The following is a 25,230-nucleotide window of genomic DNA, read 5'->3' on the forward strand; positions in this document are numbered from 1 at the left end:
CTTCTTTTTCACAAATAAGATCGGGGCTCCCCAGGTGAGGAACTCGGTCTGATGAATCCTTTGCTGAGTAGCTCATTGAGCTGACTGGATAACTCCTGCATTTCTACGGGCGCTAATCGGTATGGGGATTTAGCTACGGGGGTAGCTCCGGGGACTAAGTCGATGCGAAACTCGACTTGGCGTTCGGGAGGGATTCCCGGGAGATCTTCGGGAAAAACATCGGGAAAGTTGCAGACTTCGGGGATGCTCTCAAGGTCTTTAACTTCCTGCTTCTCGTTAATGACGTGGGCTAGGAATGCATGACACTCCTTTCGCAGAAGTTTATGGGCTTTGATGCACGAAATGATACGAAGGTTTGAACTGAGTTTATCGCCGTAAATTACGAGAGTTTCATCAGAGGAAAGATTGAGACGGATAGCTTTTTCATAACAAAGGATATCAGCATGATTGGGGCTCAACCAATCCATGTCGATGATGACATCAAAGCTTTTTATGGAAACTGGCATAAGGTCGATAGGAAAAGAATGATCGTTCAAGGTAAGGGTACAACCTACGTATATATCATTAGTGCTCTCTTTCTCACCGTTAGCCATCTCGACGGTAAATGTTTCGGTTAGTGGTTGAGGTTTATGTTTGAGGAGATGTTTGAATGCATGACTAACAAAACTTCTCTCAGCACCAGAATCGAAAAGAATGCATGCATAAGAGTTGTCGAGGAGGAACGTACCCGAAACAACGGTGGGATCTGCAACTGCCTCTTCTTGGCCCATCGCTAGCACTCTCCCCGTGCTACCAGCTGTTGTTGCCTTGGGGCAGTTTCTCTTGTAGTGCCCGACTTCTCCACAACCATAACAGGCTTGACCGACGCCTGCTCCAGATGCCTGATTGGTTGGTTGTACTGGTGTTTTGCAAACTCGAGCTGTGTGCCCCTTTTTGCCACAGCTGGTGCAGGACATTTCTCGGCATGAGTGGGGATTATGATGATAGTTACACTTGTCGCACCGAGGAAGGGTACCAGCATATCTACTGGTAGGTGCTTGAATGGTAGTAGCAGCGGCAGGAGTAGTAGCAGCGTGGACTGCCACCGTTTGCTGTTTCTTTGAGGGCTCCTGCGAAGACTGGCCCTTCCGCTGCTTCCAGAACTTTCTTTTCTCACCACTCCCTTTTGCTGGCTCAGGAGCGGCCGTCATAATATCAAGATCAACTTCGTAATCTATGAGAGTCTGCGCCAGACACTTAGCGCTGTCAAAGGTGTTTGGCCTAGCAGCCAAGACATTTCCTTTGGTGGGTTGTGTCAGCCCCCAACTGTATCTCTCTATCTTCTTGCTTTCCGGGGTGACCATTCCCGGGAAAATAAGTGCTAGGTCTTCAAACCTATAGGTGTAGGCAGCAATGTCGGATTCCTTCATCTTTAGGTTCCAGAGTTCATGCTCTAGTTTCTGCATCTCACCCCGTGGGCAGTACTCGGCTAGCATGAGTTCCTTTAAACTTTCCCAACCCATAGCATTCGCCACAGGCAGGGTTAGGGATTTGACTCGACCATTCCACCAGGTCAGTGCTCTGTTGGCGAAACTGCAAGCGGCGAATTTTACTTTGTTGGCTTCAAAACAGGAACAGATTTCAAAAATGGACTCGATTTTCTCGAACCATTGAGTCAGGGCAATAACCCCTCCTTTGCCGTCGAAAGATGTGGGTTTTAAGTTCATGAAGTCCTTATAAGAGCACTCCTTCTGGTGTCCCTGACCACCTTCATGATTTTGGGGATGAGTACCATCTCCCTGCCCGCCAGAACCGCCAGGATTAATCTGTGACATCGCGGCAGCCACAGCAGCAGTAACAGCTGCCTGGAACATAGCGGGATCGAATTGAGGGGTGGTGGTGGTGGAGTGTTGTCATTTCTTCTGATAGGTCTTCTTCGGGGAGGCATCTTGTTCTAAAATAATCAGGAAGAAGAGGATGGTAAGTCCTCCAGATATATGAAACAAAATATATCCCATCCTGATAATAAAGTGTTCTACCCACCGATAAGCAAAGAAAGGTTACTAATGCAAGTAAGTTATCGCTAAGAAACGAATAGGTAGCAACACTAGGAATGAATTTCTACAATGTATTCAGATCTGGCTAAAATACTCCTACAGTATTTTAAGTTGTATGTTTTGTTCTTTTGATACTTTGTTGTATGGATACTAGGTAAGTTTTAGGCATGTTGCAACACCAAAGTCACTCCCAAGCACATGTTGGTCATGTCTCGAATAAATATAGTTGATCAGGCTATATTGACCCTAGACATGATTACATAACTGCCCAGGTTTAACCGCAGTGTTTAACATCCAAAATACTTTTGTTTTGTTCTACTCATGATATTATTTCTGGTATGTAGGTATACTTGTATATTTTTTGCAAAAATACTTGTATTTTAAAAGTATACTTTTAGTTCAGAGCACTTCAGCCCCTTAGTGTTTATAGTTGTATACCATGTAAGGTTCGGTATACTTAGTTCACCATAAACAATAGCTTTGATACCAATCTGTCACACCCCCGAACCGTCGGAACGGACGGCGAAAACGTCCGGGGTCGGGTGACGTCATGAGTAGTATCACAACAGTTGTATCATAGCAAGCGAAGTAAACACAACCATTACATTATAATATGAATATTTACATTGTTTGAAAACATAGTTTGTTCATAACAGTATGTAACAAAAGTAAAAGACGTGACTCCAAAATGCTCCGTCTTCTCCAAAAGTTGGCAAGAGTACCTGTCTATTGCTGCCCTGAGAATACAAGCAGTTTTAAAATATCAGCATAAAGCTGGTGAGTTCATAAGCGTTTAGTTCTGGTGAAAGAAATGTTCTTTGATCCTTTGAAAAGTGTTTCCCAAGAAAATCCTATATTTTCTTATGAAAGATGTTTGATTATCCAATAGTTGTATGTTAAACAGTTCGTTTATGAAAGGTTGTGTTATCCCAGGAAAATCCTATATTTTCCTTAAAAGTTGACAGTTGGTTCTCTGTTCTTGTCTGAGGTGTACAAGTATCTACCATACTTGTATCGTTAGATGTAGTTTCCTTGAAAAACCCTGTTTGCTCTCTGTGAGGTGTATTAGTCTTATTACATAAATAAAACTAATAAATAAGTGGTGAACTAAATCCTAAGGGTATTATTAATACCCTCTAGTAATCAAATCGGTTATTACTTTGAGGTTAGTTCACTTGTTTCGTTATTACAAAAGTAAGTTCTGTTATCTAGGTTGCGAGTGTCATAACCGTACTTAGACTTGATATGGCACGTAACTGGGGCCAATATCTTTTTATGACTTTGTCACCCGTAGACCTGACGGTCCAACTGTAGCTAGCAGCGAGGTGCGGGATAGTCAGTCCCGTATAGATCGATACACAATAGTCATGCTCTCCCTACAAGAGATTCTGGTTACAAGTGCTAGTCCTACACTCTCGAATCCGGTGGGAGTGTTACCAAGGACGTGTCTCCAACTTTAGACTAACAATTTACATGTAATAATACCGAAAATCCTGTTTATGTTTTGTATGAATCCTTTATAAAATATCACATCTTATGATACGATTCACAAGTTCATTGCTTTAGTTTTGAAAACTGTTTCTACGAGTTGATTTCTTAATCGTTTGGTAAAACTGTTCTCTGTGTTAACAGCATACTGAGCATATAATTATTTTATACAAAGTAATATGACTTGAGCACAAGTTTCCTTGTACTTTTTCTTGTATTCCCCCCCCCCCTGAAAACATGAAAAACTCGGAAAAAGCGTAGGGGTATGAACTCACAGTTTGATGTAGGATTTGAGCGTATGATCGGTGTGGATGCTGAGTGTCAACTGGTGTTTCGTATGCAAGTGGATCCTATTAACATATGATAACACATATGTGTGTTAGAATTAGAGTGTTTCATGACTAAACATGACGGGAAACCACCCTAAGGAACTGGAAATGCTTGAACTAAGTGTTGGGACCTTATATGATCGAACGAGGGAGGTGTACGGCCACCCTTTGGGTGTGTACGACCATGGGTGTACGGCCCATGAGTGTACGGACATACACTCATGATGGGGAGTGTTTTCAGGTGTTTCCAAGGTCCTACAAGCATCTAATGAGTGTTCTAGGTCCCAAACTGAGTGTTATTACAAGTTTGAGGCCGAAAATGAGCATCAAATTGGGTGTATGGCCAAGAGGATGTGTGTGCGGTCGTACAAGGGAGTGTGCGGCCGTACAGAGGGGTGTGCGGCCGTACACTCTTCATTCATGCCCAAAATGTTGATTTTCAGGTGTTTCAAAGCCAATACCAAGTCCAACTAGCAGATGGAGGCCAAACTCTCACCTTGGAGAGTCTTTAAGGTGTGTACGGCCACCTTATGAAGGTGTGCGGCCGTACACCTTCAAAGGGGTGATGAACAAGATGAAAACTCGATGATTTAGGGCTTAGATTAAGAGTCTTTCAAGTATAACGAGCTAGATGATAGAATACTTACGTTTTTGAAGCCTTTGGAGGGTCCTTATATGAAGATTCTAGAGAGAGAAAGTAGTGTGCAGCCAAAAGGGAAAAAGAGTGAATGAAGGGGTCTCCTCCTTTATATAGAGGTGGGTGTACGGTTGAGGGGTGGGTGTGCGGCCGCACACCCATGTGTACGGCCGTACACTCCTCCCGAGAGGGTGTATGGCCCGAATGTTGAACTATGACTTGGTATTACTCGACCTAGGACCCAAACTTTGGTTGTACGAGGATTAGAACGTTTGATCAAACCCTTAAACGGAGTTAAAAGGTGATAAAATCGAGTTTAATATTGATATACAGATCAATTGTACAGGATAGAAGTTCCGAGTTGTCACAGAAACATAGATTTCCTCTGTTCTAAGACTTCGTCCGCTTTCCTCTCCTTATCGAATACTTCCTTCGCTATTCGAACTTTTGCCTCAATCTCTCGATCATCAGGCTTGACTTTGAGGCTTTCGGTTTTAGAAGATTTTGCTCCTGTATCAGTCTCATCATCGATTTCATCCTCATCATCATCGCCAATCTTCTTCTTTTATTTGTTCTTCATACTGCCCGAAGCTTCATTACCCTTCGGCTCAGCAGTGACTTTCGGTTGGGTGATAGGTTTGCTTTTTAAAGGTGGTTGAGATTAATCTTGTCCCTGAGTAACATTTTCTCCCCCTTGTTTCGGAGGGACAATGGGCTCCGGAACACCTTCAATCCTGCTAAGAATATCTAGAGCAGGTCTCAATTTTTCGACCAAGTGGCGTCGAATTGAGATTGTAAGGACCGGGTCATGGGCTTCCAGAAGATGTAGAAGAATGGAGTGCACATCACCAACTGAGCTCTTGACTACTGCTCTTTCAGACTTAAGCTCTTCAATTTCCTTGGTCGCCGTTTTGAGCTTCAGATTCTGAATTTTAAGTTGAGAAGTTCGTTTATCAAGCTCATCCATGATCTTTCTTTCCACAGCGAGTTCGGCTTCAAGTTGAGTGAGACGGGCATCAACTGATGTTTGAAGGTCGGTGTTGGCAGTTTGGATTGCTTTGCGTGTTTCTTCAAAGTGCTTCTTCTCAGCCTGAAGCGAACGTGTAAGATTATCAACAGAAGCATTCACGGTTTGAGCATTCTTCTGAGCTGCAGCTTGAAGAGAATCAAGAAAGAGTTGAGCATCAGAAACTAGTTTTTCGACGTTTGCGGTCGCTTGCTTGCAATCTTTGGTTAAGGCTTCGACTGTAATAGAGGCTTTTTGACAAGCTGAAGTGGAAGCATCAATAGCTTTGACAGCATTAGAAATGGATGTATCATGCTCTTTGACAAAGGTTGCCAAGAGAGCCTTGATAGCAGCTTCAGAGTATGCACTTCCGGAAGAAGAGGAAGAAAGCAGTTGGTCAAGCTTGTCATTTTTAGCCTTTAAATGCTTCTTCTTGACAGGAGCGTCATCATCATCATCACTCTGTACTCGATATGGACTATAATAAACAGAATCAAATTCCATTTCTTCGCCTCCAAGAACAGGTTCAGATTCGTGTGAAGGAGGAGTGGATAAAGGTTTTGAGGTAATTGGGGTTTCAGAACCGAAAGTAGATGCCCCCGTATCAGATACGTTGACACGAACAGTAGGTTCGGTTGGATGAGTAGTAGTTGTGGTAACCTCGGTAAATAAAGGAGTTGGAATCGGAATTGAGGTTGTAGTGGAAGATGAGATTGGAGGAGGGAAAGGAGAAATGGTAATAGGAACCGATTGTGTAGGAGAGTGAGGAGGTGAGTTTCGGTTACCTTCATTAGTTGGTGAGGGTGGAGGCGAATTACCTCGAGGCAGACTTTCGGTTTGAGAAATGTCGTCTTCAGTGGACTCGGGTTCGGGCTGTGGGTCAGAAGGAACATAGTCAGAGTCACTTGAAGAAGGGGAAGGAGACTTCGGCTTGTGAGCTTTCTTCTTGGTCTTTCGTTTCTTTGGAGCAGTAGGGGCTGCTTGTTCAATTTTCTCTTCTTGGGATTAGAGGCTTTTGAGGATTGACCTTCCTTCTCCCCTTTTCTTTCAGGCTTCTTCCCTCTTTTCGCTGGTTTATCTGCTGCGTCTAGGGAACTTTGCATTTCTGGAGTAAGCTGCCTTGGCCCTGTAGGGGGTAGCTTCTTGTACTCATTAATCACCTTGCTTTCACTAGAAACACACTTGTACATAGATTTCGGAACCAAACCAATAAAGAGAAACTTCGATGGATCTGAGACAAGTATCCTCGTCGTGTGGAAAGTGGCAATTAAATATATCAGTAAGTCTGCCATTGTTGGAACGTGAAACTTCTCCATCGCCCATTGAGTTACAAGAGTCCAAAACCTAACACATGAGATTTCAGAGTAGCGTGAAGTAGAGCTTATACTCTGAACCAGTTGAGACCATAAGATAGTGCCAAAGTCCATGTTAACCCCATGGTACAGACCATAAAGAAGGGTCATGAACGCCTTGCTTGCTCCATCAGAACCTGCAACCCTCTCCGATAAACCCTTGGAGAGGAGGGTAAATAGACCGTTCCACTGAGGAGGAATACATGATTTCTTGAACTTTGTGACAGTGGTGAGAATCTCAGTGTACCCCATATCATAGAACATTGTGAAGAGTTGAGTGGTGGTAATGGAATCAGGGTTGATCATGGAGTCGTCGACAGCAAGCCTGAGCAACAAACAAAACCTAGCTTTTGAAATCGACGTCTTTTGATTGACGATCTCAAAGAAAATACGCTCCTTTTCTTTATCGTAGACAGCGGATGAGTAGACTTGAGAAAGTAGTGACATTGGAACACACTCCACCTGCGTTAGGGCTATGACGTGTGGTGAATATTTGAGACATTCAACCACTTGCAGCATGTAGGGATCATACTAGAAAGGTGAGAGTTTAATGATGAGATTTTGATTCTGTTTAATGGTGAGAAGAGAGGACTGAGCAGTTTGTTCATAAACAGATGAAGATTCAGCCATTGTTGCAGGTGTGAAGAAGAAGATGAACAGTAGAGATTCGCCGGTGTTTTCTTGAGAGAGTTGAGAATTGGTAAAGTATTCCAAGAGGTGTGAGAAAACCTTATATACCGTCGCCAGGAGAGAGAAAGCATCCACAGTAATGATTCGACGATCTTCTGAATCAACACCTGAAAAAGCGTGATTTGACAGCTGGGTTTCCCTACGAAGACGTCATCAGGCGTGATGTTAGGAACCGTTTCAAATTCACGCGCCCGTTTCAAATCTTATCCAATGACGTGTTTTGAAATCTTATCTTGTTACCGCCGTTTCAACTTCGAAAACTGTTCAAATTCCTTATCAAACTGTGACCAACCCTTTCGCTTCATATAAGACTGGCAATGTTCGCTCATTAACATGATATACCTCCATAGCATTAACAACCGAAACATCAATTCTGAAAAATAGCCATTAGTACCACGAGCATGAATTTGGAAAATCATAAAGATCTTCGTGCAAGAGTGTGCCAATAGAAAAAGAAATAAAGCAAATAATTTGTGGGATGTAAGTGGTGTCTATTTAGACACGAAACTATGGATCCCGGGCATGAATCTCTTCCTTCAAAGTCAAGAGAGACTTAGAAGTGTCTGTGTGGTTTCCCGTTGAATTACGATCAATTGTTTATTAAGAAACATTGAAAGGCATCTTTTTCAAATTTAAGCTATAAAGGGTGGCTTATCTTCAACCGAACTTCAGTACTTGACATAAGACCGAAAGTGGGGTGAAGTACTTGTGAGACCAATGTAGCCTATTAAACAAGTAGGTGAGTGAATATATTCAGTGACTTGGTGATAAATTGTAGAATTCTCAAAAACAAAATTAAACTGGATCTTATGGGAAGAAATGCCTTGGTGATAGACAGTTTCATAAAGATCGCACAAAAAAAAGAGATTTCATGGTACCTTCCACTAAAGTGGTTTCGTTAAAGCGTGGGTGAAAAGTAGAACATTTGATTGTTCACCGTCAATACATTATTGGTGTTGGATTTTGGGTTTCACTTAGCACGTGGTGAAACGAAGCTAAGATCATTAACACAGATGTTGTGTAACCATAAACCTCGGTGGTAAATTCTGAGAGTCTCAAGGGTTACAATGATGAACTGAAATGAGATGGAGAATAGTGATAAGGAGGTTAAAGAACCGAAAGCACCTCTGCTATATAGTAAGGACCGAGCAGACAAGTCTTAACTCAATGTGAGACGAGTATGGTAGCTCATGACATAAGTGATTTTATCAGCCTGATTGGGAAGATTTGATTTGTGTATATCAAATCAGTAAGGCTACACTTGAAGTGTTTGAGGCTTTGGTCAACATACAACAACATGCTTCTAGGGACACTTAGCAAGTACTTAAGATAAAGAAATGTATACCTATCCCAGCTCCATCATTTGAATGATCGATGATACCTTTCAGTGATAATTTTGGAATTTTTGATTTTAATGAAAAACGACAAAAACAAAACAAAAACAAATATTTTTGGATTTTATGAATTTTCTGAAAAAGAAATAAAAACAGAAAGGAAAATATTTTCAGAATTTATGAATTTTCTGAAAAAAAAAATAAAAATAAACAGAAAGGAAAACATTTTTGGAATTTATGAATTTAAACGAAGTAAGAAAAGACACACACAATGTACAAATTATACAACCGAAACTTCACCTAAAAGTAGTGATGCGAAATAGACCGAGCGTTTGGTTCATTTCGGTTCCCAAAAAATCAGGAACCGAAATAGACCGAGCGTTCGCTCTATTTCGCGTTCGGTCCATTTCGGTTCCCGAAAATTCTGGAGCCGAAATAGACCGAGCATTCGCCCTATTTCACGTTCAGTTCATTTCGGTTCCTGAAAATTCTGGAGCCAAAATAGACCGAGCGTTCGCTCTATTTCGCTTGATAAATTTTAATGAGGCGAAAGTAGTTTCGGTACTGATTCAGCTTCCATCATTCCTAAGCCTTGGAGAATTTTATTAAAACTTACTTCAGGTAAGGCTTTCGTTAAGATTTCAGCTAGTTGATCAGCATATCTAACAAAATGGATTTCCACATTACCATGTTCAACGTGATCATTGATGAAATGGTATCTCAGTGCTATATGTTTCGTCTTTGAATGTTGCACTGGATTATGACAAATCCTGATTGCGCTTTCAGAATCACAGTAAAGATGAATTTTCTTCATACTCGGGTTATACTCTCTAAGTTGGCTTTGTATCCAAATGACCTGAGAAGTGCAAGATGTTGCAGCAATATATTCAGCTTCGGCTGTGTAGAGTGAAACACATGTTTGTTTCTTGGACTGCCAGCTGACGAGTTTACCATCGAGGAATTGACATCTGCCTGTAGTGCTCTTTTGGTCCAAACCACATCCTCCAAGATCAGCATCAGAGAATGCTTGAACGAAAAATCCTGATTTAGCAGGATACCATAGACCGAGAGATGAGGTTCGCTTCAAATATCTGAAGATGTTCTTAACAGCCACCATATGAGGTTCGCGTGGATTAGCTTGGAACCTGACACAATAACAAACAGAAAACATAATATCTGGTCTACTAGATGTTAGATACATTAGGGACCCTATCATTTGCCGATAGAGGGTCATATCTACAACCGGTTTCTCCAAAGATGGTGTTAACTTCGTTCCAAATGCCATAGGAACCTTTACTTTGGAATCTCCCATCATGCCAAACTTAGCCAGTAGGGTTTTTGTGTACGCCTCCTGATTGATAAATATGCCTTCGGGTCCCTGTCTAATGTTCAAGCCAAGGAAAAAGTTAATTGGACCCATTGAGCTCATCTCAAACTTACTCTCCATCAACTTCCTGAAATCAGTTGTGAGGCTGGGATTCGTGGAACCAAAGATGATATCATCAACGTAACTTTGGACGATCATTAAATGGTCACCCTCTTTCTTGCGAAAGAAGGTTGGGTCAACCGAACCTTTTTTAAACTTTGACATTTTTAGAAATCTAGTAAGGGTTTCATACCAGGCTCTGGGAGCTTGCTTCAAACCATAGACAGCTTTATCCAGAATATAGTAATGATCAGGGTACTTTTCGTTCACGAAACCTGGTGGTTGCTCAACGTATACAGTCTCCTCTAGTTCTCCATTCAAGAATGCACATTTGACATCCATTTGAAAGACTTCAAAATTCTTGTGAGAAGCGTATGCTAGAAAGATCTGAACTGATTCTAGCCTTGCTACAGGAGCAAAGGTTTCTTCGTAATCTATACCTTCTTCCTGACAATATCCCTTGACCACCAACCTTGCCTTGTTGTGAATTACATTTCCCTCTTTATCCATCTTGTTCCTGAATAACCATTTTAACCCAACCACAGATGCATCCTTTGGTGTGGGAATCAGTCTCCAGACTCGATTTCGCTCAAACTCGTGGAGTTCGTATTGCATTTCCTGTACCTAATCGGAGTGATCGAGTGCAGTAGAAACTGTTTTTGGTTCTATTTTCGAGACAAATGAATTGAACATGCAAAATTCTACTTGAGAGAACAGAGCAGTTTGCTTCGCTTTTATTTGAGACCGAGTAAGAACGCCTTCTGATGTTTCACCGATTACTTGAGTCTTTGGATGATCTTTTGTCCATTTTGTGAGAGGAGGGTAGTTTGGATCATAGGTAGGATCCAGTTCAGCATTTATTTCTTCCTAGAATTCTGATTGAGAATCTTCGTCATTTGTATTGTTTTTCTCCCCCTCGAATGACGAAACAATCTCAATATCTGGTTCAGAATTCTCCCCCTTGATTGGACTGTCATTGGTCATTGATGGATTTGGGTTCTCCCCCTGGAATGGTAAGTCAGGTCGCTTTGGTGTCGATGAACTCTCCCCATGGAATGCAGATAATTTATGAGAAGGATCACTCAAGCTTTGGGGTTCGCCTTGAACTGGAGGTTCCCTTGAGGTTTGAGGTACGCCAGGACGGTGAGGTTCGCTTTGACTTGGCTGTTCGGTTGGTCCTTGGGGTTCGCTTTCCATTTCTTTTGCTACTTCATCGATAATTTTCTTTAAGTTGTCGATCTTGTTATCAGCAGCTTTTGCCTCAGAATGAATTGCCCTCTCTGGTTCATCAAAGAGCAACATGTATTCTTCAAAGAGATTGGAAATAGGAACCGAGACTTGACCTGCTTTTGGAAAGATTTCCTCCGTTGATACTTTATTGGACTGCAGTTTCTTCGCATAACTATCATCAAAGGTGACATAGTAGGTTTCTTCAAGTTTCTTTGAACGTTTATTCAGAACCCTATATGCCTTTGAAGTTAGTGAGTAACCAGGAAAAATCCCTTCATCAGCCTTGACATCAAACTTGTTTCGGTTCTCTTTGGAGTTGAATATAAAACATCTTGAACCGAACACATGGAAGAACTTGACATTTGGCTTGAGATTATTCAAGATTTCGTATGGAGTGATGGAAAATTTCTTGTTGAGGAAGGTTCGGTTCTGGTTATAGCAGGCAGCAGCAATTGCATCAGCCCAGAAGTACAGAGGTAGAGAAGCGAAACTGAGCATGGTTCGGGCCGCTTCACACAACGAATGGTTTCGCCTTTCAACTACGCCATTTTGCTGTGGAGTATAGGGAGTAGAGAAGTTGTGAGACACTCCCTTTTCAGCGAGAAATTCTTCAAACTCTTGGTTTTTAAATTCAAGCCCATTGTCACTTCGGACATTTCTAACCACCTTTCGCAATTGAAGCTCCGCTTGCTTTATAAATGCTTTTAGCTTTGGAGTTGCCTCTAATTTCTGTTTAAGAAAGAAAACCCAGGTGAAACGTGAAAAGTCATCAAAAATAACCAAAATGTATTTACTACCACCGATGCTTTCTATGGCCGAAGGACCACATAGATCGATGTGAAGCAGCTCAAGAGATTCAATGATCTTTGTGTTGACAATTGTGGGATGACTCTTTCGGCTTTGCTTTCCCATCTCGCATGTTGCGCACAAGTGTTCCTTATCAAATTTGAGAAGTGGAAATCCTCGTACGTGATCACCAATAACCAACTTGTTGATATCCTTAAAGTTGAGATGTGAGAGCCTTCGTTGCCATAGCCAACTTTCGTCAGAGTGTGCTTTCGTTAATAAGCATACAGCTGGCTTTCCTCGAATTGGGTTAAGATTTAAAGGATACATCTCTCCTTTTCGCTTAGATTTTAACAAGACAGCCTTCGTTTTCTTTTCAACAAACTCAGAGCCTTCATCATCAAACGAAACCTTCAGTCCAGTTCCCACAACCAGTTGAGAGACACTGATGAGATTGTGTTGCAATCCCTCTACATATGCCACCTTACGAATTGAGAATTCTCTGTTTGTGATCATGTCGTAGCCTTTGATTGTGCCATATGAATTATTCTCGTATTTGACACATCCACCATCCTTAAGAGCCCGAAACTCCCTTAGCTCTTCCCTCCTTCCTGTCATATGACGTGAGCAGCCACTATCGATGTACCATTCGTCGTCGAACTGCTCGTCACTTATAACCTGCAAAATTAAGCAGATTTAGGAACCCAAAGTTGCTTGGGTCCTCATGAGCCTTTTACAGAACAGGGAATTGCAATAGAAAGATCAACCATATAAGTTCTTTTTATTAATGTGGTTGCGTCTTTTCTCTTAATGGTAAAGACTTTGAGTTTGTTTAAATCAGATTGAGGATTTTTATCTTGATTCTTAACAAATTTGTTTTCATGTTTCCTAGGGTTAGTTGTCGTCTTCTTTGTTTGCGTTTTGTCTTCAGAGACGAGCTTCCCTTTTCCCTTGCTATCCTTGACATCCTTGTTGGCATTCCGCTTTGGTTGAGAATGAGGAGGATGGGACTTAGCACTGAAACTTGTCTTTCGGTTCTTATTAAGGCTAGACTTGGGACCAAAACTAGTCTTTCGGTTCTTGTCGCTGCAAGAATTGGGACCGAAACTAGGCTTTCAGTTTGCATGACTGCAGGATTGGCAGTGGGTGCATTGACTGGAATTATTCTTTAATCCAGATTTCGCCTTGATATTTGACGCCTTTTCTGTGCGAACATAATTTGAGTTTTGGGAGTTCCAAAACTGCTTCCTTTCATTGAGATTCTTTTCATATCTTTTGTTTCGCTGGCGTTTTTGTTCAGCAAGCTGTTTTTGAGACTTGTGTATGTTTGCTCTTGGCTTCGTTCTCTCAGCATGAGTCTCGCTCTTCAATGAAGAGGTTTCGCTTGCAGCCGACTTTGGTTCGCTTGGGACATCTTTGGTACCACTTGTGCTTGGTACATCAAAGCTTGTAGGCTTGTTGAGTGGTTCTGCCACGTATCTGCCTTTAACCCTCCATGAGGTTCTCTCTTATAAACCGACAGTCTCATCTGCATTGTCGATTGGAGCCGACCAAAAATAATCATCACAGCCACTTGCATTATCTTCGTTCACTATGGCTGTCAGCTCGGTTGTGTGTTTCTGAGTAACCCCTGTCGTCGTGTATACTTGATTTGGTACAGTTTGTACCTTTTGATAGACCACTGCTTTTGGTTTCAGAATTTTGGATTTATCTTGGGACACACGTGCAAACTCAACCGAATTTTCAGATATAAGGCCTTTTAGGTTCGGTTTCGCTCTTGACAAATTCTGAACAGTCAACCACATCCTCTACAAAAATTTCACTCATATCACTTTCCTCGTCAAATTCAGAAGAGTTTTCAACATTTATTTTGTTTTCTGAACTTAACTTGGCATTTAATGAGTCAAATTTTTGTATGGTTTCGGTCTTGATTTTCAATTTATCATTATCGTCGAAAAGATTTTTGAGCATGTCCTTATGGTCTTTGGACTTGATAAAGGACTCGATTTTGTCCATACCAACCATGTAATCGTCAGAGATATTTTCTGAGGAGACAATAGATTCACATTTATAGCCATCAATATCAACTTCGTCCTCCTTTAACTCTAGAAAGGGCAAAATCATTTTGTGAATCTTTTTGCCAATTTCACAATCTAAATGCAATTGAGTGATATTTGTGTATAAACATTTAGCAATTAAGCAAAAAATGTTTCTTTGTTTCATCAGTTTCAAATTATCACGTTGCAAATAAATAACTTCATCTCTCGTCCTAACTAACTCTAACTCCGTCTTCTCTATCCACATCCTTCGCTCCTCATTCTTGGATGTCACCCTGCTAAGTTGATCGGTTAGGTTAGCATTTGTGAGGCGTGTTTGCATTAGACTACCACTTAAACTAGAAAATTTGAATTTCAAATCGTTTAATTCCTTTTCATAGTTAGTTACAGGTATTTTAAGTGATTCGAGAATGGATTGTACCTTCTTGATCAACTGATCGCAGTCATCGATCCTCTCGCTCACAGGTTTGGCAGCAAAACACTTATCCTCCCTCATATTCGCCTCCTCATACTCGCCTTTGGTTGTGTAACCCCTCATTTGTGACACTCCATTTGTCACCATCAAGCATCTCCCAGCAAACTCAGCACTCTTTTCTTTCGTCACAAACGCCTTGCCATGGGTGGGTTTACGTACTTCATCTTCAGAGTCTGTAGACCAGACCTCTACGCCACTGAACTCGTCATCCACAACGTTCTCCTACACAATCAAAGCATTCATTGAACTGTTAGAGGCTTTCTTCTTCTTTATCTCCTCCAACTTGCGCATATAGTACGCTTCATCATCTTCACCCTCTTTCTTCTCTGATAGCTTTCTCAGCATGCAATCTTTGGCAAAGTGGTTTTTGCCATGGCAGAAGTTGCAATCATATCCTGAGTCTCCCACCAATTTTCTCTCCTTCTTCTCTTCTTCTTTCTGAGGAGTATATTTGATCTCCTCTTTGGCCTTTTCTGAGCTATAGCTTCCCTGCCAGTTTCAGTTCTTGGCAATAGGAAACTTTTTGCGAGCAAACCTTTTCGGGTTGGAAACCATCATTGCATATTCCTCGCTTGTCAGATCACATTCTGACATCTCTGACTCTTCTTCATCTTCTGCCACATTCTTCGCTTTAGAGAGAAGGGCCAAAGATCCCATACCAGTCACCACTTTCGCTTCCTTTGTCACAACACTTTCATGAGACTTGAGAATACCTACCATCTTCGCCAGAGAATAGTTTTTAAATTGCTCCCGGGCCTTCACCGTTGATACCACAACCATCCATTCGGGTCTTAAACCATTCATAAATGTGACCTTCTGTTCGATCACTTTCCTTTGAATGTCGTGCTTGATCATTTTTCCCAAAAGATGGTTGAAGCGATCGAAAGTCTGAACAAGTTTTTCATCAGCCTTTTGTTGGAAAGCACCGAACTCAGAGAGCAATAGAGTTTGGATAGAATGCTCTAGGTCTTCATCAGTGGAATATAGCTCTTTGAGTCTAACCCAGATCTCTTTTTTCGTGGTGCATGAGCTTACTAAACGAAAAGTATCAGACTGTAAAGCAAATCAAATCATTCTCATGGTTTTAACATTACACAACAATTCATCTTTTTCGTCTTGAGGAATCTTCTCCACATCAGTTACGAGCTTGTTGTATTCTTTTTGAGTCTTAACAGTTGTATTTGTACCAGAATGAACAAAAGGACCCAATGTTATCGCTTCCCAGATACGATAACCATTGTCTTCGGAACCAACGACGTATTCCTCAAAGTGATGCGTCCATACTTCATAATCTTGAGTGTAAAGAATCGGGATTCTGGTTGTAGATCCAATGCTGTTGGAGATATTGATTGGATTGGTTTGTGAATCTTCGTGAGACATGATGACCTTCTTCAGATATCTGCTTAGAATCAGACTTGTAAAGATTGAATAGGGTAATATCAAGATCTATGAACAACGTCGATGAAGGAATGACAGCTTAACAGATCCAATAAAAGCGGAAACCCTAAGAAAATTCTTCAAACAGAAGAGATGTGTATGATTTACACAGCCTCCTACTCTGATACCAATTGATGAGAATAAAGTTCTCTTTGATCGATAGATTCAAACAGATATTAATAAGACAATAACAAGAAATATGAAACAATGAACACCAACGTGAATCAAACGAATGTTGAATGATTAAAACAGCAACCCTCAGAAGAACTCGATGAAGAACTTCTACTTTAGAGGGTGCTAGGGTTACAATACTTGTCAAAAGAAATATTCAGAAGCGTAAGAAACTAGATGCATGCATGCACCATAAATACTAACCCCTAATAACAAACACACGGTTTGACATGCCCAAACCGTGATTACATATGTACCGAAATAACTAGGCCCAATGGCGCAACACATGAACTCAACAGAACTCACCAGCTTAAATGCTAATACTCTTTCAAAACTACTTGTATTCTCAGGACACTAGTAGACAGGTACTCGCACCGGTTTCTAGAAGATGGAGCATAGTAGCTTCAAGTCTTTATTTTGCTATTCACTTTTGGAGTCAATCGTGTATGATTCGAATACAATGTAAACATTATACTATTAATACAATGGTTGTTGTTGCTTTGATTACTATTTTACAATTGTTGTGATATTGTACATGACGTCCTCCGCCCCCGAATATTTCCGCCGTTCCGGTTTGGGGGTGTGACATCAACTGAAAAGCTCAGCTCCTCACCACAGGAGCCTCCGTCGTGCCCTCACAGCCGTCCGATCCCTGAGTATAATCCCTAATAATGTGACCAGTCTTTCCTCACTTGTAGCACCCCAAACCTCCTGCTCGACACACTCCATCATACAATTTACGGTACTTGCCTCAACGTCCCCGGCCTTGTTGTCCTCTAGATCGAGAATCAAAAGTCTTGGGCTTCTTCGTGGAGCCCTCTGCTGCTTGAACCTAAGCTGGCTTCCGCTTCGACCGAAGCTCCATCTCAATCTCCCCTCCCGGGCTCTGTCAATCATATCCTCCAAGGTCCTACAGCCCGAAATGCTAACAAACTCTCTGAAATCATCTGTTAGCATATCATGGTATCTCGTCTTCTTGATCTCCTTATTAGCAACATATTGTGGAACCAATAAAGCCCTCTCTTTGAATTTCGTGCTGATCTCCGCCACAGTCTCTGTTGTCTGACGAAGGTCCTGAAACCCCCTCACAAACTGTTGCACCTCGATAGTATGTGCAAACTCTGATCTAAATTTGGCAAAAAAAATCAGGCCATGTCATAGCCTCGACAACAGGTGCTCCCAAAGCATGTCCAAATTACTCCCACCAGTCACGAGTTCGATCTCTTAGAAGACAATTTGCAAACCTCACCTTTGGCCCCTCAGGGCAGTAGTTTGTGAGTTGGCACTCTCTATATCCCCAATCCATCGTTTGTTGGCGATGGGATCCTTCTTCCCGAAGAACTGTGGATCCCCATAAGCCCTGAACTCCTGAAATGTGAGGGTACAGGCCCCTAACTGATCGCAACCAACACCAAACTGAAGGCCCCCAATCGCTCCATTAGCTCAATAATCCTCTCCCTTGATCAACCCAAAAATGACAAGGGTCTCCACAAAGATACCTCGTGTAATCTCAGACGCGACAAACTCACACAGTCCAACATCAATAGGTTCAGCTCCAGAGCTTGAACCTGAACCAGAACCAGAACCAGAACCACCTCCATAACGAGTCATAACCATACTGAAAAATAACAACAGAAGGGTCAAAACATATTCATAGGACTCCTCACTCTACAAGCTTCTTAGGATCCCCAAAACTTTCCTTGATTCGAGTACGGATCGTGTGCTTTCAGTAGTACGAGCCCATACTACCCTGAGTTTGTCGCGTCTGAGATTACACGAGGTATCTTTGAAAGCACACGATCCGTACTTTCCTCAAGAATCATCCTGAATCTTATAAGTCACTCCCCTATGACTACACTCATAGGTTCTAATGCTAAACAGCGTATACAACATACTATGTTACTCCCTAGGCTCTCTTAGGATCCAATCCTCCACGCGTGCTACAAGTGTCTCTGTTGACACCGACGATCAACCAATGAATGCAGGTCATACATAATTGCAATAAAATAAACGTTCAAATATATGTCACTAACATATGGCCTTCATCAAACAAGAACATGCAACAATTTTGAATCAAACATTCTATGGCTATTTAGTCTTAACTTTGTACTACCCTAGAGCATCCATCAAATAGTTGTTAGTATCAATGTAAACTCTAAAGCACCTAACCACATATTAGGCATATAAAGGCATCTCTCCTAACAAACAATCTATCATGCAATCATGATCAAATCCTTAGCCCTATTCTAGCATGCAATTCACATATTAGCATACTAAAGAATAATATTCATGGATGAGTATTTTGGGAATTACTTACTTGAGCTCAGCTGATTGCATACATCGCACCCCTTTTTTAATAGAAAACCTTTTTAGAATTGTTTTATTTTAAAAAGATTTTTATTAACCCTCAGCTTGAGTTTAGACACACTAGAAAACATGTCTGAATCCCTTAAACCAAGGCTCTGATACCAACTTGTAACGTCCCAATAATACTAAGTAAAAATTTCATTTTTTAAAAACCCAAAACATTCATTCATTTGATTAAAGATAACCAAAGTGTAATATGTTCGCCAACATCAAAGTGAATCATAAAACAATAGTGCAGAATAAAACTCTAGGGGATGTAGTGTGATCCAGTCGGGCCCTTCCCTTTGGAACCAGAAGTACCTAAAACATTAAAACATGAAACAGTAAGCATAAAGCTTAGTAAGTTCCCGAAAATACCACATACCATACATATAACGGGTCAATTTCAACCTTAAGTGAAAGCTATCGGCCAAATCATAGTCTTATAATCACTTCTCGCCATGGGCCAAATCATGGTCTTTCCTTGCAATGCCAAGGGCCAAATCCTGATCTTACAAACAAGTGTCACGGGCCAGATCCTGGTCTTTCATACAAATGACAGGGGCTAGATCATGGTCTTTCATACAAATGTTAGGGGCCAGATCCTGGTATTCCATGCAAACATCACATAAACAACTAGCATCCTACATAATATAGTGAGAAGATTCACCTCACAAACGCAGTCGACAACTAACAGACTAACACAATCAAGAAGCAAGTGCTCCACACCTCCTAATGAATCTCATAAGATAAACCCATAGTCTACCTTCTAAAACTAGCAACTTGACTAAAATTCAACCATGTTAAAAATTTAACGGTCAGAGGTCAAACTTAACAGTCAAAGTGAACTTCAGAAAGTCATCACATCGTGGTCCATCCATACCCACATCATGGCAGCCAAATACAAAAACGGTCGTAACTACCTCTATCCACATGTCGTGACAAGCATCTTGCCACTTTGTGGCTACTACATCTGGACAACTTAATGTCTTTAGTCCTTAATCCAATAAGTCCTTTGTTCATACATTCCAGAAAGCTTCTTGGGTCCCTAAAGGTCCATAAAAATCCTAACTTTATGGACATGTATGACCCATGAATGTCCTTCACTCATTTAGATAAAAATGGTGAGAAAATGACATAAATCTCATGTAAGGTTCTCAAAACTCACCCAACTTCTAGATCCATAAGGAGCTAAAAAGATGGAAGCTTGAGGACTTACAAAGAGTCCAGAAGATGCACAAAGGATGGAGATGGCTTGCTTTGCTGAATTCTTGCACTTGACTTCCTTCTTCTTACTTAAAAAAACCACCAAAAAAAGCAGAATGTGCTCAAAAGTGCAATAATGAGGCTAGAGTTGAACAAGGGCACTTTGGAGGTAATGTAGGTTGAGGGTGAAGGAAACCCTAGCCATCACTTCTTTTAAATAAGGCTCAAGGCCCGAAAATTTAGGGTTTGCCATAATGTCGTCACCACGTCGTGGCAAGCATCGTGCCACGTCGTGGTGCCATAATGAAACCTGTGTTCCATGCATTTATGCTACATCGTGATGATCCCTTCACCACGTCGTGGCCAACCAAAAATCTCAAAATTAAAAACTAAAATTTATACCTAAATTCGAGCGTTACAAGAGTTGAGTCTTCTCACTATACTAGGTAGGATGCTAGATTGTATTTGTGACTTTTACATGAAAGACTATAGGAGGACCATAACAACTGTATGAAAGACCATGGGAAGAACATGTCAATTGTATGAAAGACTATGGGAGGACCATAACAGGAAAGAATGTAGGAGGACTGCAGCAACGCAAGTGACTATAAGACTATGGGAGGACCATAGCATTCACATGGGTTGAAACAGACATGTTGGCTAAGATAGACTGTAACATTATGGATGTGGAATGTATGGTATATGGTATTTTTGGAACTCACTAAGCTTTGTGCTTATGGTTTTTTGATTAAATGCTTTAGGTACTTCTTGTAGCAAGGGGAAGAGCCAAGCTTGATCGCATCGCATCCACCAGAGATTTCTGCACTATCTGATTTATGTTTTACTCTGATGTTTGAGATTATATTTATACTATGATTATCTTTTGATGGAATGAAATGAATGGTTTTATCATATTTGAATTTAACAATTTACTCTATATTTTGGGACGTTACATGGTCAATGAAATCATGGCCCGTTTACACACCCTTTGAGCGTGCGACCATGTTTAAGGCTTCATGTTTTGGTGTATATGTTGACATGCCAATGGGTATAGAATGTAACTCATCATTATTCCATTACCTTATGTGAAAGGAGGTTTGCACTTTTCCTAGGTCTAACCTGGAGAAGCTTTTATTCTCGATAGGCGACTACCAGGTTTTCTTTGAAAATAAAGCTTTTTTCCTTGTTACCAGGTTGTAGTTTAGGGAGTTTTTTTGGCTACTTGATCTTCAACATAATTCAGACAACGTGTGTTTCCATTTTTCTTGGGTTCAGATTCAAAGAAAGTTGCTAACGTTATTCAAGTGCTCAATAATTCACTCTATCAATTATTAGATACAAACGTTGTGCGAGTCTCCATGTTGTATATGTTAGAGTGGGGATTTTATTGCAGATACCCTTGAAAATCATCCTATGATGAATACCTTGAATTGGTCTCTGATTTGGACGAGGTTAACATGTATAAAGTTATTTAGATTATATTTATGAAATTATATCAAATAGTTCTTTTAACTTATTGTTATAAAATGCAAATGGTGACACAAGTACACATGGGGAAGAGAAATATAGGATTTTACTTACAGACATTTGGTTGTTGTATTTGAAAAGATTGAGGCACATCTAAACCTCACCTAACCAAGACTCGACAGTAGACCTTCATATACTATGTAAGGATTTGTCTATGCTTTTAAGGTATGTCCATTGTCTTTCATACAACTTTTTATGCAAAAAGCATTGTAACATTATTATGTTATTTATTTTTTTGACATTTTGATTGTCTATATTTGGATCATGGAGACATTTCCCGACAGTAGGATAATTGGTACCCCTAGATTGGGTATGATCCATTGGGTAGTTTTATACCCTTGGCTAAGGCGTTTACTGGCTGATGATTGTGCACGTGTGCTAGATGTTACTAATGTATGTATCTTAGTTTACCTTTTAATCTATTACCTGCTATAATAGAACAATATATTATTAAGCTTTATTTATTGTTTTCTACAGCTTCACCCTAATGAGATGTTGCAGCCTAATCCTTAGAAATGTGTTGCTGTGTGGTGGGCATAGAGTTGGCCATGGATATAAACTGCAGATTTACCTTGGTGATTTGTGGTGTTTGTGTATGTTTGAGACAATTTCCTTATGTTAATGTAATAAAAACAAGTTTGTTTCACTGAACAAGAAGTTTTATGTAATTTTAGAATTTTAAAATTTGGTACAAACATGACTAAGGGTAGTTTAGATCAACAATATCGTACTCTTGACAACTTTTTTTACTATCTTTGACATTAGACCTAGTCTTAGACTTACCCTTAAGTTTGACACTTGACTTAGTCCTAATTGATGATTCAAGCTTTGTTGAATCCATGGAAACCGAGAGTCATTACTTGTGTGAATTATCCTTTGGAAATGACTGCATTTTTTCGGAATCAGATCTTCACCTTAGGATGGGATATGGTTATGACTTCGTGGGCGTCTGACTTGTCGTTTGTCCATCAATGGTGGTAATACAACCATGACTTTCTATGGTTGTTCATATTTAGTTGGAATTGGAACACGATACACAACCTATTTATATGTTGCTCAATTTGTTTTCATTGTGAAGTACGATTACACCTATTTATAGTGTTTATCTCCTAATTCCTTAAATATCGTCATAGCATGAGAAAAAGGTATACCAGACAATTTCCATTTTCTAGATGTACATGAATAAGATTCCAAGTTGACTATACCATTTTTCATTTGGTCAGTCACTTGATATTTGTTACGATCAATCTGGTATACTAAAAAACCGGGGGATTTGGTGATCCTCCTTTCGGTAACCTTCTCAGTGTAACATCGAAAATTTTCAAACAAATTTTTCATTTTTAAAACACATAATTCTCATTATCACATTCCAAAACCACAAGTGTCAAATTGTCAAAACACAAATATCACAAATCTTCTGATAAAAATCCAGGATCCATAAAACATAAACTTCATCTCAAGTGTGTGTACAATCAAGTCGGCGCCTTCCTGTGATCCTGAGAAGTACCTGAAACAAATAGCACATAACACAGTAAGCACGAAGCTTAGTGAGTTCCCCAAAATACCACAAATATCTCATTAGCCTCTCATAGCTATACTCAGATAAGACCCTCCGGTCAATGTGTCTCAGTGGGACACTCCGGTTAATGTATCTCAGTGGGACCCTCTGGCCCCACAACTCGGGTTGACCCTCCGGTCCTAACTCAACAAGCTCAGAATAATACACATCATAAATCACATAGACATAAGGCAGGATATCACAATACTCAATATAAGCACATAAGACCCTCTGGTCACACAAAGGTTACCACTCTAGATAAGTATAGTGAGAAGACTCACCTCGGATGATGAATAACTCCTACAGATGTTGCTGTTGCACACCGGCCTCTAATTCTGAACCAAAACCCACAATTAACCCAATTAAGATCTAAGACCAAACCTCGCTCATTAGGTCTAAATATAATCCACTACCCGGCCCAAAAAATAACTCAAGCTCATTGGGCCCACCAAGGTCCAATACTAAATGGGCTCTCCCAAGGATCAACTCTTAAACTTAGGTCCAAATGGAAAGCCCATCACAAGGGCCCAATACATATACATATATTTCTCTGATCAAAATCTCCAGCACAACAAGCCGAAAATCCAAGCCCAACACTTAAGGCCCCATATTAGATTTAGCCCAAAAAGCCCACAGTTAGGTTATGCAGGGCTTACCTATCTTGGTACGCTCAGCGTACTCACGGACTCTGATCGGGCACACTTGACCAGTACGCGGGGCGTACTGGATTTACACTCGGCGTACATCCAGACTAGCTTTTTCCCACCCTCTTGGTCTTAACCCGTTAAGACCATAGCTATACTCCCAGATCTGGACTCCCTAAAGGCTCATACTCCATAAAGTTCATGACTTTAAGCCTTTGCATGGCTGATAAAGTCCCAAACCCAAATACACTCACTCTTTACTCCCAAAAATACTCATATCTCATGCACGGGGTGGTTTTAATGTCTAAGACCTCATTTTTATGAATCCTCTCCACTAGAAACACTTAAAAGGACAGATATTAGGCTCTGGAGTTCAACAACTCATAAAGCTTCAAGCTTTGGGACCCAAAACCCTAAAATGGACCATAATATGCTCAAATAAAAAAGGATGAGAAAGCTTTGAGCTTTATACCTTCAAATGATGTTCCAACCACAGAAAAGCTCAAATCCAAAGCCTGGACTCCAACTCCATTCTCTTCCATGCTCCTTCTTCACTCCAAGGGTACCACAAGAACACTTAGAAGCTCACAAATGGACACTCAAGCTAGAGGAACAGATATTAGGGTTTTGAGAGGGTTGAAGGCTGGAAATGGTGGCCAGAAATGAGGCCATCAAGTTCTTTAAATAGGGACACATCCCTCGTTTAGGGTTTCCACTCTATGCCTAGTACACCCATCGTACCCTCTGGTACGCCCAGCGTACTAGGTGGCTCCGCTTCAAAATCATGCACATGATTACGCTACGCGTACACACACGTACGCCCCGCGTACTCAGCTGCCACCTTTTCTCAATAAAGGACTAAACTTGCCAAAACTTCAAACTATCATAGCTCCTTCACTATAAGTCCGTTTCCAGTGAATCTCATACTCACGGAAAGGTAACGAGAAGCCCTACGCTTCTAGTAACTCGTCGCAGCCTCAACGCTTTCTCATGCCCGGGTTGCATACCACGAACCCTAAATCACAGACGATCTGAAACAGGATGTTACAATTCTCCCCCACTTGAATTAGATTTCGCCCTTGAAATCGCTCCTTGTCATTACTCAGATCCCATCAATTAGCCCGAGAAGCGCAACCGATTATTCGGAACATAACCGATCTCCCTCAAGACAATCGAAATCAAACTGAACCCTCCAACTCGAAGAAGAACGAACCCTTCGCTGTTGCAGAACCAACTCTGCCTCTCCAAAACTTGGAATATGTAGTGGTGTGTCCCCCCCCCCCCCCGACTGACCGCCCATTCGGTATATTCCCATGTCATTCGCTCATCGAATTACAAACTCGATAAAACATCTCCACTCTAATTACTCTTCGCGACTGATGGGACAAGTCGTTAACCATAATTAGCTGTTAAACACTCCTGCCCGACACACCAGTCAACTCCGATTGAAACCCAAAGAAACGGGGTCATCTCACAACAATGACCAACCTAAGAT

Source organism: Lactuca virosa, chromosome 4, assembly GCF_052849685.1.
Source record: "Lactuca virosa cultivar CGN04683 chromosome 4, Lactuca_virosa_CGN04683_v6, whole genome shotgun sequence".
NCBI lineage: Eukaryota > Viridiplantae > Streptophyta > Magnoliopsida > Asterales > Asteraceae > Lactuca > Lactuca virosa.